The sequence below is a fragment of the Triturus cristatus genome, chromosome 6, assembly GCF_964204655.1.
Source record: "Triturus cristatus chromosome 6, aTriCri1.1, whole genome shotgun sequence".
NCBI classification, from domain to species: domain Eukaryota; kingdom Metazoa; phylum Chordata; class Amphibia; order Caudata; family Salamandridae; genus Triturus; species Triturus cristatus.
Window position 1 is genome coordinate 204,694,972 of NC_140589.1, and position 20,748 is coordinate 204,715,719.

Sequence of the window (20,748 nt, forward strand, 5' to 3'; positions counted from 1 at the left end):
ATAGAATTGTTAGAAATGAAGAAAGTGGTACCCAGTCATGACAAAGACCCAGCGGGTTTCCACCGAGAAATTAAAGACATGTTACTCATGGGAGAGTATACCTATCCCGACATTATGACCATATTAAAGGTATTGATGCCTGCTGGCATTTATGAAAAACTCAAGGAAAAAGAGTGGGAGGTGGGAGACCAAAAGATAGACTGGACAGCATTAGAAAATGAAGAAAAGGCCCGAGGTCCAGGTTCGGGGCTTGGGGACAAAACTAAAGCACTACCAGGTTTACTAGTACAGGTACTGCCACGTTTATTAACCACGAAAAAGGAAGACTGGGGTGCAATTTCAGCCTGTAAACAAAAGCAAGATGAAGACACTAGTGATTTCTATGCACGATTTGAAAAATGTTTTGGTATAAATAGTGGCATAAAAGCAAGTAGCGAATCATACCCACATCTGTTTGTGACAAAATTAGTTGAAAATTCCTTGCCCCAAGTGAAGAATAGAGTATTAAAATTCGAGAGTACCTGGCAAGGTAACACCCCTTCACAAATGTTACAAATGTTACAGTATCATCACAATAGAATTAGAGAGGAACAAGATCATGAACAAAGACGCATGAAAGACACGAAAATGAAAATGCTAGTCTCCCAGACAGTTCCAGCTGAAGGACATAAAAAGGGTACGACACATTCCGGTGATTCAGCAGGACCTGTAAAAGGGACATGCAACTATTGTAAACAACCAGGTCATTATGTACACGATTGTCCAGTCCTGAAGCGTAATATCGCCACAGGTATTACAAAAGAAAGACCACGGCCACTTAGACAGGATCAGAATGAACAAGGAGCCTCGCAGCATGCACAGTCCATGCCAGCTCCACAACAGTCTATACAGTTTGTGCCAGCTGCACCTGCGCTGCCTGTTGCTGCCACACAAACCACGACACGACAGCTGTACCAGACCGCACAGTATGACTATCCTGATTATCAACGATATGCATGAAACAGCCTAGAGAGGGAAGTTGACTTACCCCTTATCGAGGTCCCTGTAGACCAAGAAGGACCTTATGTACATAGTGAATTATTAGGCCAAGATAGAAAATTTTTACTTGATACAGGGGCAAGTCGAACAACCATAAAACGTAGTGAAGTTCCAGGGGCACCCCTCTCAGGCTCACAGAATATTTCCCTTGGTTTTTCAGGAAAACCTATTGTTAATGAAGTATCACAGCCTCTTCCACTTACGATAGGACCTTTGACCCGAACTACAGATTTATTGCTCACTAAAATCCTGTCCAGAAAACTTGTTAGGTATAAAAACACTGAAAGCTCTAGGAGCTATAATATGTTGTTCTCCGGAAGGAGTAAGATTGTTTTTACGTGATTTTAAAGGTCACTATGTGTCTAGAGACATGGATCCCCGACTACAGACTTTACCTACACATCTATGGGCACAAGGCCCTACTGATGTTGGTTGCATGAATATTACACCATATCGAGTTACACTAAAGGCAGGAGTGGTACTACCACGAATGCGACAATACAAGTTACCACCAGATGCTGTAGTGGCTTTACTGCAAATCATTGACGAGCTCATTGTCCAAGGAGTAGTTGTGGAAACAGACTCCAATGTATGTAATTCACCGGTAATTCCGATTCTTAAACGAACAGATCCTAAGGCCCCGCCAGTATATCGATTGGTTATTGATTTGCGCGAATTGAACAAATGCATTGTGCCACAATTTCCTGTGGTCCCAGATATCTCATCATTACTGACAGCTATTGATTCCGAAGCAACATTCTTTACTGTAATTGATCTCAAAAATGCCTTTTTCAGCGTCCCAATAGATCCGGAAAGCCAATATTTGTTCGGATTTAGTTTAAATGGACGTAGCTTCAAATTCTCACGCGCACCTCAAGGATTTACAGAAAGCCCCAGCATCTATAGCCAAGCACTGAAACGAGAACTCGACAGTATCCACATGCCAGTAAACACTGCCCTGCTTCAATATGTTGATGATCTACTGATCACCGCTAGAAGCGAACCTGAATGTGAGAAAGCATCGCTGACAGTTTTACAATTTCTAGCCGAAAAGGGGCACAAGGTGTCCCCTTCTAAGCTGCAATTCTGTGTCCAGCGAGTTGTTTATCTTGGACACTCGCTGTCCAAGGAGGGAAGGCAGCTTACACCCGACCGCATTCAGTTAATAGCTAACATGCCAATACCCAAGACACAAAAGGAGGTGCGGGCTTTTATAGGCCTCACTTCATATTGTAGGCAATGGATCCCTCAGTATGCATTTCTAGCAAAACAACTCATTCAGTTGACAACACAGGAGGCAGCCACATCGACTGTTCTCCCTTGGACTCAGGAACATACACAAGCTTTTGAAAGCTTAAAGAAAGCTTTATGTCAAGCACCGGTTTTAGCAACACCATGTTACAATAAACAGTTTACACTTTTTGTTACAGAACGCGAAGGTACTGCCTTGTCAGTACTCACACAGGAACAAGCAGGATCACACAAACCGTGTGCTTATTTTTCTAGTACATTAGATCCCGTAGCTCAGGCTCTGCCTGCGTGCCTAAAATCAGTGGCAGCGACAGCTTTAGCAATCAGACAAAGCGATGCCATAGTGTTAGGACATCCATTGACAGTACGAGTACCGCATGCAGTAGAGGTTCTTTTGAATCGAACGCAAACACAACATTTAACTATAGCGCGACTTACAGGGTATGAATTAACATTGTTTCAGCCACATATAGAAATCAGACGTTGTAACACATTGAATCCTGCCACACTTTTACCTGTAATCGGAACAGACCCACTAGCCCATGACTGTATTGAAGTTATTACAATCACGACGAAACCCAGACAAGACTTAACCGATGTCCCATTGTCAGACCCAGACCTGACGTTGTATGTAGATGGTTCATGTATGAGAAAAGGTACAGGAGAACTAGTGGCCGCTTACGCAGTCACAACAGACACTGAAATCATTGAAACAAATTGCATAAATACCTTGTCCGCTCAAGCAGCAGAGCTCGTCGCTCTGACACAAGCCTGTATTCAAGCCACAAATAAAAAAGTCAACATATACACTGATTCACGTTATGCATTCGGAGTTGTACATGACTTCGGCGTGCTGTGGCGAGAGAGAGGTTATTTAACTTCTCACGGTGCCCACATTCAGCACGGACCCCTCATTCATGCCTTATTAGATGCAATACATCTACCCACTGCAATATCAATTATGAAATGTAAAGCTCATACGAAAGTGACTGATATCATTTCTCAAGGCAATGATCTAGCCGACAGAACAGCTAAACAGACTGCTCAAACTCAAACATCCGACATGACAAAGACAATAGTCCCGACGCCAACACATTGTATGACGGTTAAAGATCCTACTCTTGACGTAATTGACATACAGACACATGCTACTCCAGACGAAATAAAGAAATGGACTGAATTAGGAGGGATTCAAACGGACCAAGGATGGATGACGAAGGAAAAATCTGTGTGGTTCCTTCCTGATTCAATGGTCCAAGTTATTATTAACACTATACATAGTCCAGCACATCTAGGAGAAAAAGCTATGCTAGACAGCATCCAACACATTTGGTTCAATAAACATTTACGAGCAGCAGCCAAACAAAAAGTTCGTACCTGTATGATCTGTTGTCAGTTCAACCCAGGAAAAAGCGTTCCCGTAGAACAGGGTGGATTTCAGCCTCCTGATCACCCTTTTGAAGTCCTCCAGATGGATTATATCCAGATGGAACGATGTCGAGGATTCAAATATGTTCTCGTAGTTGTCTGTGCTCTTTCCCGTTGGACGGAGGCATACCCGGTTTCAGATTACACGGCCCCGACTACTGCCAAACAGTTGGTTCGAGAATTCTTCCCACGATACGGTTTGCCACGTGTTGTTCACTCAGATAACGGCCAGCCGTTCTCATCCGAATTAATGAAACACGTTTCACTTTTGTTAGGCTATCAGTGGAAATTCCACTGTGTCCGACACCCCGAAGCAGCAGGTCTCGTAGAAAGACATAATCAGACCCTGAAAATTAGATTGTCCAAAATATGCAGACAGAAAGGTGTCGACTGGGTAGTAGCGTTACCAGTTGCACTCTTTTACACAAGAATGGTAGCACACTCTCGAACAGGGCTATCCCCGTATGAAGTGATCTTCGGCAGACCACCAAATATGTGGGGGACGCCTATACCACGCAAAATAACTGATATTGACTGTAATATGCTGACAGATTACTTGGCTTCCTTGATGTCTGCACTACAATCTTGTCGTTCACAGGTAGCTGCAGCTTTTCCTGACAACACTGAGGTGAAGCCCCATGACGTAATTCCAGGCGACCTGGTCCTAGTGAGGAACTTTGATCGAAAGACTCAGCTGGATCCTAGGTGGAAGTCGCCGCAGCTGGTCTTGCTCACCACAAGGACAGCCGTGAAGATCGAGGGCAGGAAAGGCTGGATTCATTCAAGTCATATCAAGAAATTTCATGGACTACCAGCGGATGTGAATACCACACCTCGTGTGTCTTCACCCATTGACTCAAAACTTCCTTTTGTTGAAAAGAGTAATTCCGAACTTTATAAACTAAAACTCAGGTCCAATCAGTCAAGCAATTTGATTGTTTAAGTCCTCTCCGAGGTGAAGCGGTTGAATTGTCTCTGACATGTATCCCTTGGACCTGAATAGAGAATGCACCCGAAAAATGTTGAAACGACAGGCGTACTGTAAATCACTGCGTAGTCATTGTACAGTGACGTTATTAATTTTGTTTTCCTTAAGTCTTTTAATAATTACTGCAAGTATATTGTTGCATATATATTATCCTATTTTTAGACACGTTTATAATGTTACTGCTGAACATTCTTTTAGTGAATTACCTCCGCTTGAGTTGTCTTATAGATTTGCGCTGCGCAATAACACGTTTATTAGTATGTTACATCATTCCCATCAGGTTAGCAATGCTACAAATTGTTGGATATGTGGCCGACTCCCTCCCTATCAGAATTATAAAGGAATTCTACCTCTCTTTCCATACCCGTTCACACACAACGGCTCCTGTGGAGCATGGTTTAGCTTAATCAATTCCCTAGATTCGAATTCTGCAGTTTATCAAGATAACTGGGTATGGGGAAATTTGAATTTAGTTTTACTTAAAGTCTGCTACCCTAACAAGGAGGGACTTCCCAAGAGAACAGGAACTGATCTAGAAAATGAAGTATATGGATTAGGTAATTTTACGCTTAATCTTATGATCCTAAATGTCGAATCCGAAGCTACTCCAATTTTGCCCGCCATGTCAGTATTTCCAGTAAAAGGTGAATTATGTGTAAGAAAGAATGGTTCCATACATATGGGCCATAGTAGATGCACCACTGTAATAGAATTCAGTGATCAAGGCAAGTCGACATTTAGAGCTTCCCGCCATTCCTATTTTATATGTGGTCAGACGGCATGTGTACGTTTGCCTCTAGATTGGGATGGTACTTGCTACATTGGATTCCTTTTGCCACCTGTTTTCCTAGCTCCTCATGATTATCACAGAAATACTCGTTTAGTATATAATAGAGTAAGGAGAGATCTCCCAATTGTCGATTACACTGAAACAGCATGGGAAAAATACACAGATTTCAATAAAGGTCTCTTTCCCTATATAGGTACCGTTACCAATAGTAAGCTGATACGTAGATTAACTAGAACCCTTGAAGCAGTAGTGAACGAAACTATTTCCGCCTTAGGCAATTTAACAGAAGAACAGTCTGCTATGCGGATTGTTGTGCTTCAAAATCGTCTTGTCCTTGACGTCATCCTGGCCGATAGGGGCGGAGCTTGTAGGGTCATCGGATCAAGTTGTTGCATTTTCATACCAGAAAATTCGCCATCTGTATATAAAGCCATAACTCGCCTTCATAAGATTGTAAGCCAGATACACCAGAATCCAGGCATCTGGACTTGGTCCGGTTGGTTTTGGAATGTATTATCTACCTTTGGATGGAAGGTCCTATCCTTCCTAGGTATTGGCTTTCTCATACTATTCAGTTGCTGTCTATGCCTACAATGTGGACCAGCGATCTGTGGTCTGTGTGCCACATCGTGTATTCCAGCACCAAGATCTCGTTCGTCCCAGAAGAAAAAAGAAGAACAAATGATGCTATATGAACAGATCAATGGATTGATGAAGATTGATATCTCTTGACGGGCAAGTAGGGGACAAGGAGGGAATGTGGAAATATGGATTTTTATGATCAGTTATGTCCCCTATCTTGGACCCCAACGGTTTCATGTATGAATCACAAGTACATGTATGCTCCCTCCAGTTCCAGTTATGAAGACGCAAACCCATGTGCGTCCACCGTCAACATGTCCTCTTTCAGATCCGCCATGAATAGGCCGGATATTCCATTCCTAAGTATGAAAGGCCACCGGCTTTATAAGGTTCACTTATGCCATTTTACAGTCCAGGCAAGTAGGCCCCGATTCTGTCATCAAGCTCTTCTTGCCTTCTGCCTCTGAAAGCTCCAGTCTGAGCCTGCATCTGTGACCATGAACTTTGTCTCATTCCCTGCGCGGCTCACGAAGCCTGACATCAGCCTGTTGCCTGCCAAAAACTGTATTTCACCTTCAAGATTATCTCCTCCGTCCCTATCCAATGCATTCCTGTCTAGTAGTTTAAGTAAACATCCTGCCAGCTACCGAGCAAAGGCCCGGCTTCTCTGTCTTTGTGCAAGTAATTCATAGCCCTGTTACTATGGAAGATTCCTGCCCTCGCATCTAGTGTAGACACTTAGACGCTTGTACACGCACTAACAGTCAGTATAGTCAGTATAGAATAAGATTCTACTCTAAGAGACCTCTCTTTTGGATAACATGGTTCTTTAAACATAGGATGTTAGATATGATTTGGGGATTAGGTTGACTTGACCCTCCAGACTTCTGTCGCCACATGTAGAGTTAAATGTCAAGTCCCCTTCACCCCCTAGTTGCACGTCAATCACACGTCATACTGCTGCGCGCGCATCTCTGCCAAGTATTTCTGCTGACATTGCGAAATTATTTCATAGGTCCACCCATATGTGACATCATAACCAATGACGTTTTCCTTGTTACACCCAATTACGCCTCCTTCAGCTACGCATGTGAAATGTTATCTTTGCTATCAATTGTTACGCCTCTTGCATTGGCTTCACTGTAATGCCTATTGTATAAAAGTGAATAATTATCAATAATGTATGTACTTCACTTCCTGAACCTTCGTGGTGATGGAACTTGGAGCAACCGATTCGAATCATCCATTGGAATAAAGCCCATTCCGAACCTCTAATACCACGGATTCTGCCTCTTATTTACTGAGCTATTTTTATTATGCTTCTGTATCAAATTAAGTCCCGGTAATTAAATTATTTACCACAGTCCGGGCGTGGTCCTTGTCGGTGGGAGAAGGTCCCAGCTCAGCAGGCCACCAGGAGTTGTTCCACATGAAGGAGTTGTTCTCGAAGATCAGTACTTCTGTCTTGTCGATGTTGAGCTTGAGGCAGTTGTTTTTCATCTAGTTAGCTACGCAGGGTGTCGTCAGCGTAGGAGATAATGTTCAGTCCATGGTTTCTGACGATGTTGGCCAGGGGAGTCATGTAGGCGTTAAACAGAGTAGGGCTGAGGAATGAACTTTGAGAGACGCTACGGATTATTTTCTTAGGCTCAGAGGTCAATGGTGGAAGGTGGATTATCTGTGTTCTTCCGGTGAGGAAGGATGCGATCCATTTGAGGGCGTCCTCTTGGATTCCAGTCTGATGAAGCCTCTTGTTCAGAGTCTGGTGCAACACAGCGTTGAAGGCCGCCAAGAGGTCGAGGAGGATCAGGGCTGGCACTTACCCCCGCTCTAGGAGTATTCTGATGTCGTCAGTGGTTGCGATCAGGGTGGATTCAGAGCAGTGGTTCGTGGGGAATCCGGATTGGGATCTGTCCAGATGGTTGTTCTCTAGGTATTCCATGAGTTGGCAGTTGATGTCCTTTTCGATGACCTTGGCGGGAAAGGGGAGCAGAGATATGGGTGGTAGTTTTTGAGCTTGTCGGGTTCGGTAGACGGTTACATGAGTATGGTTTGGACTTTAGTATGTTTCCACTAGTCTGGGAAGGTGGCCGAGGTGATGGACGGTTACATGAGTATGGTTTGGACTTTAGTATGTTTCCACTAGTCTGGGAAGGTGACCGAGGTGATGGATGTGTTGAAGATGGCTGTGAGCTTGTTGCTGATGGTCTTGTTGCAGAGTTTGAACATATGGTGGGGACAGGGGTCCGTGGGTGCTCCTGAGTGGACAGTGAGCATGATGTCAGTGGTGCTCTGCGTGGTGTGCTGGTCTCAAGTGATGATCCAGTGGTCACATGTTTCAACTGTGGGAGCATGGAGGCTGAGGATGTAGGCGGCAGCGGGTCAGGGTTCGAAGTTTTTGTGAATGGTTGAGATCCTGTTGTTGAATGAATTTGCCAGGGTGTTGCAGAGTTCTTGGTAGGGGGTGAAATCACAGAGGGATTGGAGAACTCCTTGACAATGCTGAAGAGTTCTTCACTGTGGTTGGAGCTGGCTTCGATGCAGTCAGCTAAGGCGTGGAGCATGGTTTAGCTTAATCAATTCCCTAGATTCGAATTCTGCAGTTTATCAAGATAACTGGGTATGGGGAAATTTGAATTTAGTTTTACTTAAAGTCTGCTACCCTAACAAGGAGGGACTTCCCAAGAGAACAGGAACTGATCTAGAAAATGAAGTATATGGATTAGGTAATTTTACGCTTAATCTTATGATCCTAAATGTCGAATCCGAAGCTACTCCAATTTTGCCCGCCATGTCAGTATTTCCAGTAAAAGGTGAATTATGTGTAAGAAAGAATGGTTCCATACATATGGGCCATAGTAGATGCACCACTGTAATAGAATTCAGTGATCAAGGCAAGTCGACATTTAGAGCTTCCCGCCATTCCTATTTTATATGTGGTCAGACGGCATGTGTACGTTTGCCTCTAGATTGGGATGGTACTTGCTACATTGGATTCCTTTTGCCACCTGTTTTCCTAGCTCCTCATGATTATCACAGAAATACTCGTTTAGTATATAATAGAGTAAGGAGAGATCTCCCAATTGTCGATTACACTGAAACAGCATGGGAAAAATACACAGATTTTAATAAAGGTCTCTTTCCCTATATAGGTACCGTTACCAATAGTAAGCTGATACGTAGATTAACTAGAACCCTTGAAGCAGTAGTGAACGAAACTATTTCCGCCTTAGGCAATTTAACAGAAGAACAGTCTGCTATGCGGATTGTTGTGCTTCAAAATCGTCTTGTCCTTGACGTCATCCTGGCCGATAGGGGCGGAGCTTGTAGGGTCATCGGATCAAGTTGTTGCATTTTCATACCAGAAAATTCGCCATCTGTATATAAAGCCATAACTCGCCTTCATAAGATTGTAAGCCAGATACACCAGAATCCAGGCATCTGGACTTGGTCCGGTTGGTTTTGGAATGTATTATCTACCTTTGGATGGAAGGTCCTATCCTTCCTAGGTATTGGCTTTCTCATACTATTCAGTTGCTGTCTATGCCTACAATGTGGACCAGCGATCTGTGGTCTGTGTGCCACATCGTGTATTCCAGCACCAAGATCTCGTTCGTCCCAGAAGAAAAAAGAAGAACAAATGATGCTATATGAACAGATCAATGGATTGATGAAGATTGATATCTCTTGACGGGCAAGTAGGGGACAAGGAGGGAATGTGGAAATATGGATTTTTATGATCAGTTATGTCCCCTATCTTGGACCCCAACGGTTTCATGTATGAATCACAAGTACATGTATGCTCCCTCCAGTTCCAGTTATGAAGACGCAAACCCATGTGCGTCCACCGTCAACATGTCCTCTTTCAGATCCGCCATGAATAGGCCGGATATTCCATTCCTAAGTATGAAAGGCCACCGGCTTTATAAGGTTCACTTATGCCATTTTACAGTCCAGGCAAGTAGGCCCCGATTCTGTCATCAAGCTCTTCTTGCCTTCTGCCTCTGAAAGCTCCAGTCTGAGCCTGCATCTGTGACCATGAACTTTGTCTCATTCCCTGCGCGGCTCACGAAGCCTGACATCAGCCTGTTGCCTGCCAAAAACTGTATTTCACCTTCAAGATTATCTCCTCCGTCCCTATCCAATGCATTCCTGTCTAGTAGTTTAAGTAAACATCCTGCCAGCTACCGAGCAAAGGCCCGGCTTCTCTGTCTTTATGCAAGTAATTCATAGCCCTGTTACTATGGAAGATTCCTGCCCTCGCATCTAGTGTAGACACTTAGACGCTTGTACACGCACTAACAGTCAGTATAGTCAGTATAGAATAAGATTCTACTCTAAGAGACCTCTCTTTTGGATAACATGGTTCTTTAAACATAGGATGTTAGATATGATTTGGGGATTAGGTTGACTTGACCCTCCAGACTTCTGTCGCCACATGTAGAGTTAAATGTCAAGTCCCCTTCACCCCCTAGTTGCACGTCAATCACACGTCATACTGCTGCGCGCGCATCTCTGCCAAGTATTTCTGCTGACATTGCGAAATTATTTCATAGGTCCACCCATATGTGACATCATAACCAATGACGTTTTCCTTGTTACACCCAATTACGCCTCCTTCAGCTACGCATGTGAAATGTTATCTTTGCTATCAATTGTTACGCCTCTTGCATTGGCTTCACTGTAATGCCTATTGTATAAAAGTGAATAATTATCAATAATGTATGTACTTCACTTCCTGAACCTTCGTGGTGATGGAACTTGGAGCAACCGATTCGAATCATCCATTGGAATAAAGCCCATTCCGAACCTCTAATACCACGGATTCTGCCTCTTATTTACTGAGCTATTTTTATTATGCTTCTGTATCAAATTAAGTCCCGGTAATTAAATTATTTACCACAGTCCGGGCGTGGTCCTTGTCGGTGGGAGAAGGTCCCAGCTCAGCAGGCCACCAGGAGTTGTTCCACATGAAGGAGTTGTTCTCGAAGATCAGTACTTCTGTCTTGTCGATGTTGAGCTTGAGGCAGTTGTTTTTCATCTAGTTAGCTACGCAGGGTGTCGTCAGCGTAGGAGATAATGTTCAGTCCATGGTTTCTGACGATGTTGGCCAGGGGAGTCATGTAGGCGTTAAACAGAGTAGGGCTGAGGAATGAACTTTGAGAGACGCTACGGATTATTTTCTTAGGCTCAGAGGTCAATGGTGGAAGGTGGATTATCTGTGTTCTTCCGGTGAGGAAGGATGCGATCCATTTGAGGGCGTCCTCTTGGATTCCAGTCTGATGAAGCCTCTTGTTCAGAGTCTGGTGCAACACAGCGTTGAAGGCCGCCAAGAGGTCGAGGAGGATCAGGGCTGGCACTTACCCCCGCTCTAGGAGTATTCTGATGTCGTCAGTGGTTGCGATCAGGGTGGATTCAGAGCAGTGGTTCGTGGGGAATCCGGATTGGGATCTGTCCAGATGGTTGTTCTCTAGGTATTCCATGAGTTGGCAGTTGATGTCCTTTTCGATGACCTTGGCGGGAAAGGGGAGCAGAGATATGGGTGGTAGTTTTTGAGCTTGTCGGGTTCGGTAGACGGTTACATGAGTATGGTTTGGACTTTAGTATGTTTCCACTAGTCTGGGAAGGTGGCCGAGGTGATGGACGGTTACATGAGTATGGTTTGGACTTTAGTATGTTTCCACTAGTCTGGGAAGGTGACCGAGGTGATGGATGTGTTGAAGATGGCTGTGAGCTTGTTGCTGATGGTCTTGTTGCAGAGTTTGAACATATGGTGGGGACAGGGGTCCGTGGGTGCTCCTGAGTGGACAGTGAGCATGATGTCAGTGGTGCTCTGCGTGGTGTGCTGGTCTCAAGTGATGATCCAGTGGTCACATGTTTCAACTGTGGGAGCATGGAGGCTGAGGATGTAGGCGGCAGCGGGTCAGGGTTCGAAGTTTTTGTGAATGGTTGAGATCCTGTTGTTGAATGAATTTGTCAGGGTGTTGCAGAGTTCTTGGTAGGGGGTGAAATCACAGAGGGATTGGAGAACTCCTTGACAATGCTGAAGAGTTCTTCACTGTGGTTGGAGCTGGCTTCGATGCAGTCAGCTAAGGCGTTCCTTCCCGTCTCTTTCAGGAGTAGGTGGTTCTCGTTGAGCAATGTCTTGAAGGTAGTCTGGTTGGTGGGCTTCTTGCTAGCGCGGCGCCATTTACTTTCCAGTTGGTTACATTTGCATTTCATTGCTCTCAGTTCCAGGGTGTACCAGCTTATATGTTTGGTGGATCTCTTGAGTTTGGTGGGTTGATGGGGGCAACTCTGTCGGGGCAGTAGGTGGTAACGTTCTTGACAGCCTGTTTAAGGTTGGTAGTGGTGTCGGGGTGGGCAGTGTTGAGGGCGTTGGGCAATTGACTTTCAGGTACTTTGTTCAAGCTGTGGTGTGAGGTGCTAGATGGTCTGTTAGCGCGCTAGGGGCTGCTGTGAAGGTGAAGTGGACAATTGCGTCGTTCGAGTAAGTGAGCTCACTGACATGGCTGTACTTGACTCGGTTGCTGGCTGTGAAGATAAGGTCCAGCATGTGCCCTGCGATGTGTTTGTGTGATATTTTGAGTTGGGGTGTTTCATGATGGATTCTTTGTGAATAATGGCAATCCCACCTTTGTGTTTGTTGATGCGGTCCTGGTCTGCTATCTTGTAGCCATTGGGCGTGGCCATGGCGATCTCTTGTGCAGATGCAGGGTTGAGCCAGGTCTCAGTGAGGAAAACGACATCAGGCGTGTGGGAGGTGATGGTGTCCCAGATCTCGGTGGCCTGTTTGCAATGCGATCGGGCGTTGTTCCCATGGGGCACAGGGTCAAGACTGATTTGCATATGGCTGGGTCCAAACTGGTGTGGCGTAGTGGGCAAAAGAACAATGGATTTAACCCAGATCTTTTGACTGGGGGAGAATGTTTGCATTGTCAGCATTCCGTCCATCATTTGTTTGCTGTAACACTTTTTGCCCTAAGTGGGATGGGTATGCCCAGACGTGGGTCCCTTGCTCACTGTGCCACTGGATTCAAGCTAGCCTGGCTGAAGAAGGGTGACATACCCTAAAACCGGTCCCAGGATGCTTGTTTCCGGTCCAGGGAGGACCTGGCCTGGCAGTTTGGTCTGGACTGTTCCCATGGGGCACAGGGTCAAGACAGATTTGCATATGGCTGAGTCCAAACTGGGGTGGCGTAGTGGGCAAAAGAACGATGGATTTAACCCAGATCTTTTGACTGGGGGAGAATGTTTGTGTTGTTAGCATTCCATCCATCATTTGTTTGCTGTAACACAATGATAATAACAGCAGAGCTAACAGTGCACATGGATGGGCAATAACATAGGTATGAAGAGCGACGAGGGAACAAAAGCAAAAGAACAAGCGCAGTAATGAAAGCGGGGAGAGAACGGATAGTAGAGAGAACAGGCACAATTGTGTAAAAACAGTGAGAGACAGTAAACAGCAGAAAGCAGGAAAGGCACAATAGAGAGCAAAGCAGGGGCACAAGCATGGGAGCTTAAGTGTGGCAGAGGCAGAGGGGAGCTGGTGCGGGGACCTGCTCCCCGCACCAACACAGAAGTTAAATTCCACAAAGCGTGAGGGTACCTTGCCAATAAGCACTTATGATTGGAGGGTTTTAGAGAACTTCCAGAAGCAAAAATTCCCTTGCCGAGAGTATTGAAATGCTTAGATTCATTATCTGAAAGAATAGTAGGTAAATACCTTTGCTTACCCTAGAAGGTGAGACCTACACAACTATTCACTGAAGTGACACATGGGTAGGCAGAAAACATGGATTCTTAGGAGTGATAAAGCTTGCAACCAGTGAAGTGGATTGCGGCTTCAACCATACTTCATTTGCTTGGTCTATAAGTGCCTCGCTAAGGAGAAGCACCGCTTCAGACACCTGCCTGTCTGCCTAAATCTTAAACATGTTTTGGCTGTTAAGAGTAAAGAGAGACATTGGGTTTCCCTGCAGCCTTCCTAATCACTGCAGAATACTTAGCCGTCTCCAAGGAAATCAGAGTATCGGCCATCAGGAACTCTTCCTCCAGAAGGTATCCACATTACTGGCATTCTGTGGCTCCAACAACTGAAAGAATCCATATGGTTCCTTGGCAAGGTGTTACTTCCCTCACTGTTCTCCTCCCCATCACCAAAAGACTTAATGGTGGGGTGAGGGGGGGGGGGGGCACTTGGAAAAGACTATTAGTCTGAATCTAAGCCATTCAGGTCCACCATTCTAAAACATTCCTGCCTAAACATCTGAATATCAGGAAATTCTGTGTCCATTAAATAGGAAGCTATTTTCTTCCTAGAGGTTTTATAACAAACTCCTTCTTCAATGGAGTCAGAACAGACTCTAGGAACAACACAGCTGATGGTGACTTTCAGCACGGCTCGTTAACGGAGGGCAAAGGAGCCAGGAAGGCTTTCTGATTTCATCTTCTAGTTTTTTTTAATGTTTTTCAATGTTTTCAACAACTGTAAGTAGTTATCACTGTTTACTCTTTTTTGACCCGTAAAAAATAAGGGATGGTTCTTTATCAATGCTTACAAAGAATTTGTCTTTTAAGTACCCTCTTCTCTAGTTCATTTCAAATTCTTCCTTCCATCTTTCCTGCTATCCCCTTCTCTGCACCTTGTCCTGGAACTTGTTCTTGCAAGTACAATTTTTATTATTATCCTCACATCCCCGGTTGTCTCATTTTCTAGCACACAAACTCAATTTTGAAGCAGCAGTCCTGTCCCACTCAATGTCCAGCATGGACATAGATGAGGATATGTTTGCACGCCATTACAATTTGGTTATGGTGGATATAATGGTAATGCTGAGCATTCAGCATGCCATACTGTGGCTCTATTCTTCAGACAAATGACACAGATTGACCAAATGAAGATTTTCAACTTACAACATGAGATATATATTGGTGGGTGCCCTATGTTCGTTTTTTTCAATCCATTATCATACTGCCCTGTTTTTTGTCTCACGACACCAAGAAAGGACTGGGCTAATAAAGGACTGGCCTTAGGTTGCTTGTGTTCCAGTTAAGGAAGAACCTGGCCTAGCAGCTTGGACTGTTTCCATTGGAGCATGGTCAATGATGACTTGCATATGTCTGGGTCCAAACTGAGGTGGCATGGTGTGCCAAATAGCGATGGAGTGGGATGTGGCCTGAGTAATTGCTAGTGGCTGAGATTAATTCAAGCATTCCATCTATCACTTTTTGTATTCTTTATTGTGTCGCCATAAGTGGGACGGACATGCCCAGATGTGGGTCCAGTGCATACTTTGTCGATGGAACCAAAATATACCTGGCTGATGAGCCCTACACAAGGTGAAACCAGTACTGGGTTGCTTATGTTCCGATTCAGGGAAGACCTCACCAAGCAGCTTGGGCTGGACTGGGTCCAAACTGAGGTGGAGTGGTGTGCAAAAAAATGATGGACTGGGATGCGGCCCCAATCAATTAACAGTGGTGAAGATTAATTTAAGCAAGACATCCATCACTCTTTTGTATACTTTTTTAAGGTCAATAAGTCATTACTGGCATGCATTGTAATATAGAAAAGAAATACTTGTGAGCATGGTCAAAACTACAGAAGTGAAATGTTTTATCAATCCTTAACCATGGTTTGTTAACATTATGATTATTATATTTCTTCTCTTCTAGGTACCACCCTTTTAGCTGACACGTGTTAATCGTTTAAAAGAGCAAGCTTGTGATTAATGTAGAATGGATATTTATTCTATGTAATTTTTCTTTCAAAGCGATAAGCAAGTCTACTCAAATATATTAACAGTATTTAATCTAAAATGACTGTGCTGTTTTAAAATAATTGTTGTTAACTTGTGAACACGGTTTCATGGAAAACCGATAACTACTTGTCTTGTTTATTGTTATTGTTTAAAGGAATGCAGTCTTGCGGAGTAAAAATAAGTAAAAGGGCATCAGAGCCACTTTCTGTGAATTGTTTATTCTGAAAGATTCAACGATGACTAAATAATGTTATATATACTAAACACTGGGGGCCCGATTCACAAAGGTTAAGTTCAACCAAAAGTCTAAGTTTAGACAAAAAGTCTAACTTTACTACTTTCGGTATTCACAAAGGGACTTATGAGTAGTAGCTTTACGACTGGGGAGGTTCTGCACTCGGAGCGGAGGTTTCGCACTTGGAGTGGAGGTCCCGCACTCAGGCTGGAAATTCCGCCACAAGTGCAGAATCTCTGCTCTTGGGCGGAAAGGCGGGTGAAGGATAGGTTCAGCAGGATAGAGGTGGCTGGACAATCTGGACCCTGTCTCCGTCTCACACCAATTGGGAAGGACGTCCTCTCCACCATGTACCCCCACCTGCTGCATGGGCTGCCTGTGAATGACAAACATAATGTGGTGCCAGGTATTATGTGCTGATTTAAGCAATGACTGAATTTGATAAATGTGTACTATAAACTGCAAATGTGACTCTGGAAGTCACTTCAAGTTTGTGTAAATATTTATAGTGATTTAGACTCTCACACGTCTCATTTTGTCTATCGCACTACAAGTCCCAGAATCCTTTGTATTGGAAATGTAAACTTCCAATTTCTTATTCACAAACAGTGGCCCATCTCTGCTGGTAATTTCAATTTGCCTTGGTATATGGCACATGAAATTGTGCATGAATTAGTAACCATTACAGTTGTATTGTAAATGCAATTGAGTAAATATGTTATACGTTGAACATAATCATCATTTGTTGGTATTGTCTGTTGACTTCTACATTTAATTTCCACATACAGCCAGAGTAGATCCACCCACTGGAGTAGAGGTTCCTGCACTTGCGGAAAGGCTACGTCATGGAGCAGATCAACCACTACCACCGACACAACCTGGTACATATAGATGGCCAGAAGTGGGTCCCAAGTACTACATTGTGATCAGACAACTCAGATATTTTACATAGAATTCATCATTAGTCTCCCACAAGTGAACTGAACTAGGATATGTTGTTCATAACAAGTGTCAACTAGAATGTAAATTAAATTACACTCATATAATTTTAGGTCCTGTGATGTTGACCAGGAAAACACCTACTACAGTGATCCTTACACCACGCATGGGTGTGACATATGGTCAGGCACCCCACAATGGGAGAATGGTAGACCCTAATAAGTACACTTACAAATAACTTTATTGAAGGCACATACACATATATTAGATAACATGTTATCAGTATGTGGCGTGTCTCTAATATCCCTGTTGTCACTAATCGCCATATGCGCAGATATGGTTCATAAGAGTATACTACTTCATAACATGTTGGCTAATGACAGGATGACTCTACATTTAATTGTAAATAGTAAAGTATGTACCAAATTGCTTATATTGTCTCATCTAAAGAGGAGTAGCACTAAATGCGTTGGAAGTGTATTCTAATGACACATACATGTAAAATGATCCACATCATCATTTGTATTGAAATATGGATATGTATGGTCCATGACGGATGCGGTCAGGAGTACCTCAGTCATCCAAAGTACCACTGGAGATGGTGAGTTTGATTTTGCTGACACATCTGCATTGAAAACCTTAGTACTACAATGAGAGCTGTCACATGAAGTTTACACAAACCAAGAATATTCGTTCTAACCCTTGTGTTGCAGCACATGAGATGATATGGAAAATACTTATCATGTTGCAACCTCTGTCCTCTCAGGTGCTAAGAATACAGATGTAGGTAAAAGCAGTTTTGCGAGTCCTTAATAGCGATTTTTAGTGAATCACTTTTAAAGACTCGCAAAATGCTATGTAGGTAGGAATCGCAATAATTTGTGTGATTCCTACACATTCCTATTTATTCCTATGGACCAAGAGGTCCATAAGAATGAATGGAAATTGCGCACGCAATTTGCGAGTACCCAGTAGGTACTCGCAAATTGCATGTGCAATTTCAAGGGTGCAAGGGTTCCAAAAGGACACCCTGTTGCACCCCTGAATTGGGCATGTGTGCACATGTGGCGCACATACAGGCCCTAAGGGCTGCTTTTGACTCAATCCGGCCTTCACTGGTACCCCCGCCACATACACAGGCAACCCCTGTGCACATGCCCTCCCCTGAACAGTCACGTTGCTCATCAGTACAGGCATGCCCCCCCCCCCATACCTGGACAGGCACATCCTCTTCCTGTACAGGCACCCTCTGGCCCTGTGCAGGTAAAACCAACTGTGCCAGCAGCATCTGCCCATGTACAGGCACAGCAAACAACTATGGAGGCACCCTCATATTGGCACAAACGCATAAAACGCACTTACTCACAGAGATCCTTATCACCACAATTGCAAAGTCGCGAAAGAGGTCCCTCATGATCCTTTTAAAATGTAAATGCACTAAGAAATTGTACATAAAAATAATTTTTCACAATTCAGTACTTCAAAACTGAGCTGATTAATCGTTGATGATGGTCAAATGGTTACTCTGGTTGTAGGAAGAATAGCTGGTAGCCAACTGGTTAGCTAGTCCCAAGGTGCACTACCAAAATGAGCCCACAGGGTTTTGAACATTGAAACAATAAAAAAAAAAACTTAATTAAAACACAAGAAATATATTGAAGTTCTTCAATTCCACTTCTTTAATAGTTATTTTGGTGTATTAATCTTCAGTACGTATAATTAATATACTTCATCAACAATTCCATTGAAAATTCAAATTCTGGCTCCAGCAGAACCCAATGCATTTCGGGTATGGAACACTTCATCAGAGGTAACTGTCAGGAAAAATGCAAATGTGGTGTCAAGAACGGTGCGTGGAAACCCTATCTAATTGCACACGAAGTGTGTAGTCACCCTGTGTTCCTTCAAGTGCATAACATGCAACGTGTTTATCTGAAATATTGCCAAAAATCCAGGTGTCTGAACAAAAATTAACAACTGCAACGTATTAAAAAAATGGCAACCAAATGCTTAAAGAGAGACCTCAAAAGTGAAAGCTGTAAAACCCATAACGACGGTACCCCTTGCATCTCGAGCATGAATGTGCATGTGGCAACATGAACATGAATTTGATCATGCCATATGCTTTTGCTTGCCACGTGCTCAGAGGATCTCGTTTGTTGTGAAAAAAACCAATTAACTGCAAAATAGTGAAAATAGTGGTGTGCAAACAGAATTAATAGAGTATCCACTTAGTGCTGTGCAGTGCAAATAAGAACGCATTGTGAATTCACATTCATGCTTAAATGAAGAAAACAAAACAGTTATAGAGCCAAAGTACTGATGAAACTAATTTGATGAGCAGTGCAACCCACAAAGTGATTCGAAATAAAATAGAAAAATAATTTTGTCAAGGACACCGCGTTATCTGGAATAGTGATGATGCGTGTGGGACAGCGTGATAGTGTGAGCGTTCAAATGAAGGTGCACCAATGACAAATATACGGTGTTTATGTTTAAAGCACCCACGTGGCTAAAGTGTATAGCATGTAAGCCGGAAGTGTGAGCACCCTAAAACAATGATATCCTTAGAATTAGGATGTGCTTTTAAGATAGTGTTGAACTCAATCAAAACTGCATTTGTGCATTGATCCATATTGAGGTTACCAAGTGCAAAATGGCCCATCTGCGATTATGTGAATATGTAAAAATGTAAAACTGATGATTCTGGAGGTACAAATGTATCAAACAATTACGTAATAATATGTTAATAATGTGCAAAGACATTGTGATGAAAAGATACAATTGACACTCGACGGAAAACTAATAATATATGACATTGACAAAAAACCTGCTAATGAAAATTTGACCCTAAACATGCGGTTGCTGTTGTATGGTGGCAAAACAAGGTATATTGATATCTTCATAACAAGGAAAAGAAACACAGTAATCAAACAAAAGTAATATGTTGTCACAGAAGCAAAACATTTCCAATTTGTCATTTAACCCTTTGTGTTGTACGGTGTCGATTCTCCGCAGTCGGGACAGAACACAAAGATTTTACACAGGAAATGACAAACAGGAAATAAAAAACAGGAAGTTTAATGCAGGAAGCCATTTTATGGTCATTCTGTGCCATCCTCACCTCAAAGCAACATCCTCCACCATCCTGCTGCTCTGTTCCTCTAACCTGCCCCCAACATGGCTGAGGGACTTGCGGACAAGCCCCCCCCCCTTTCAGTGAGACAGAACTGAACATCCTATCTGAGGTGGTACTTGATAAGTACCCTCAATTTCTGGGGGCCCTGATAACCAGCTGAGAAATGCAGCACGTACCCAAATGTGGCAAGATATCGCTGTGCGCTGCAGTACAGTGGGTGTGTTCCACCGGCGGGGCAAGATAAGTCGTAAGCACTGGGAGGACTTGCGCCGCTGGGCCCCCGATTAAGGCACAGGACAGCATGGGCATGTCCTTCCAGGTCCATTCACAGTGGCCCACATGAGTCCACTGTACAGGAGGATCCTGAAGACAGCCTCACCGACCCTCCATGCTCAGCTGGAGGACTTTTAGCAGCAGAGACCTGGTAAGCTCATGGACAGCATTATGTATCTCGGAGTATGATATGAGTGGTGAGAGAGATGTACCATCATGTGTCTTTTGTCACCTTTCACATTATATGAGTAATGGCGGCAATAATTATACGGTCTAGGTATCAGTGGCACTATTGGAATGCTGTCTTCTAAGGGCATT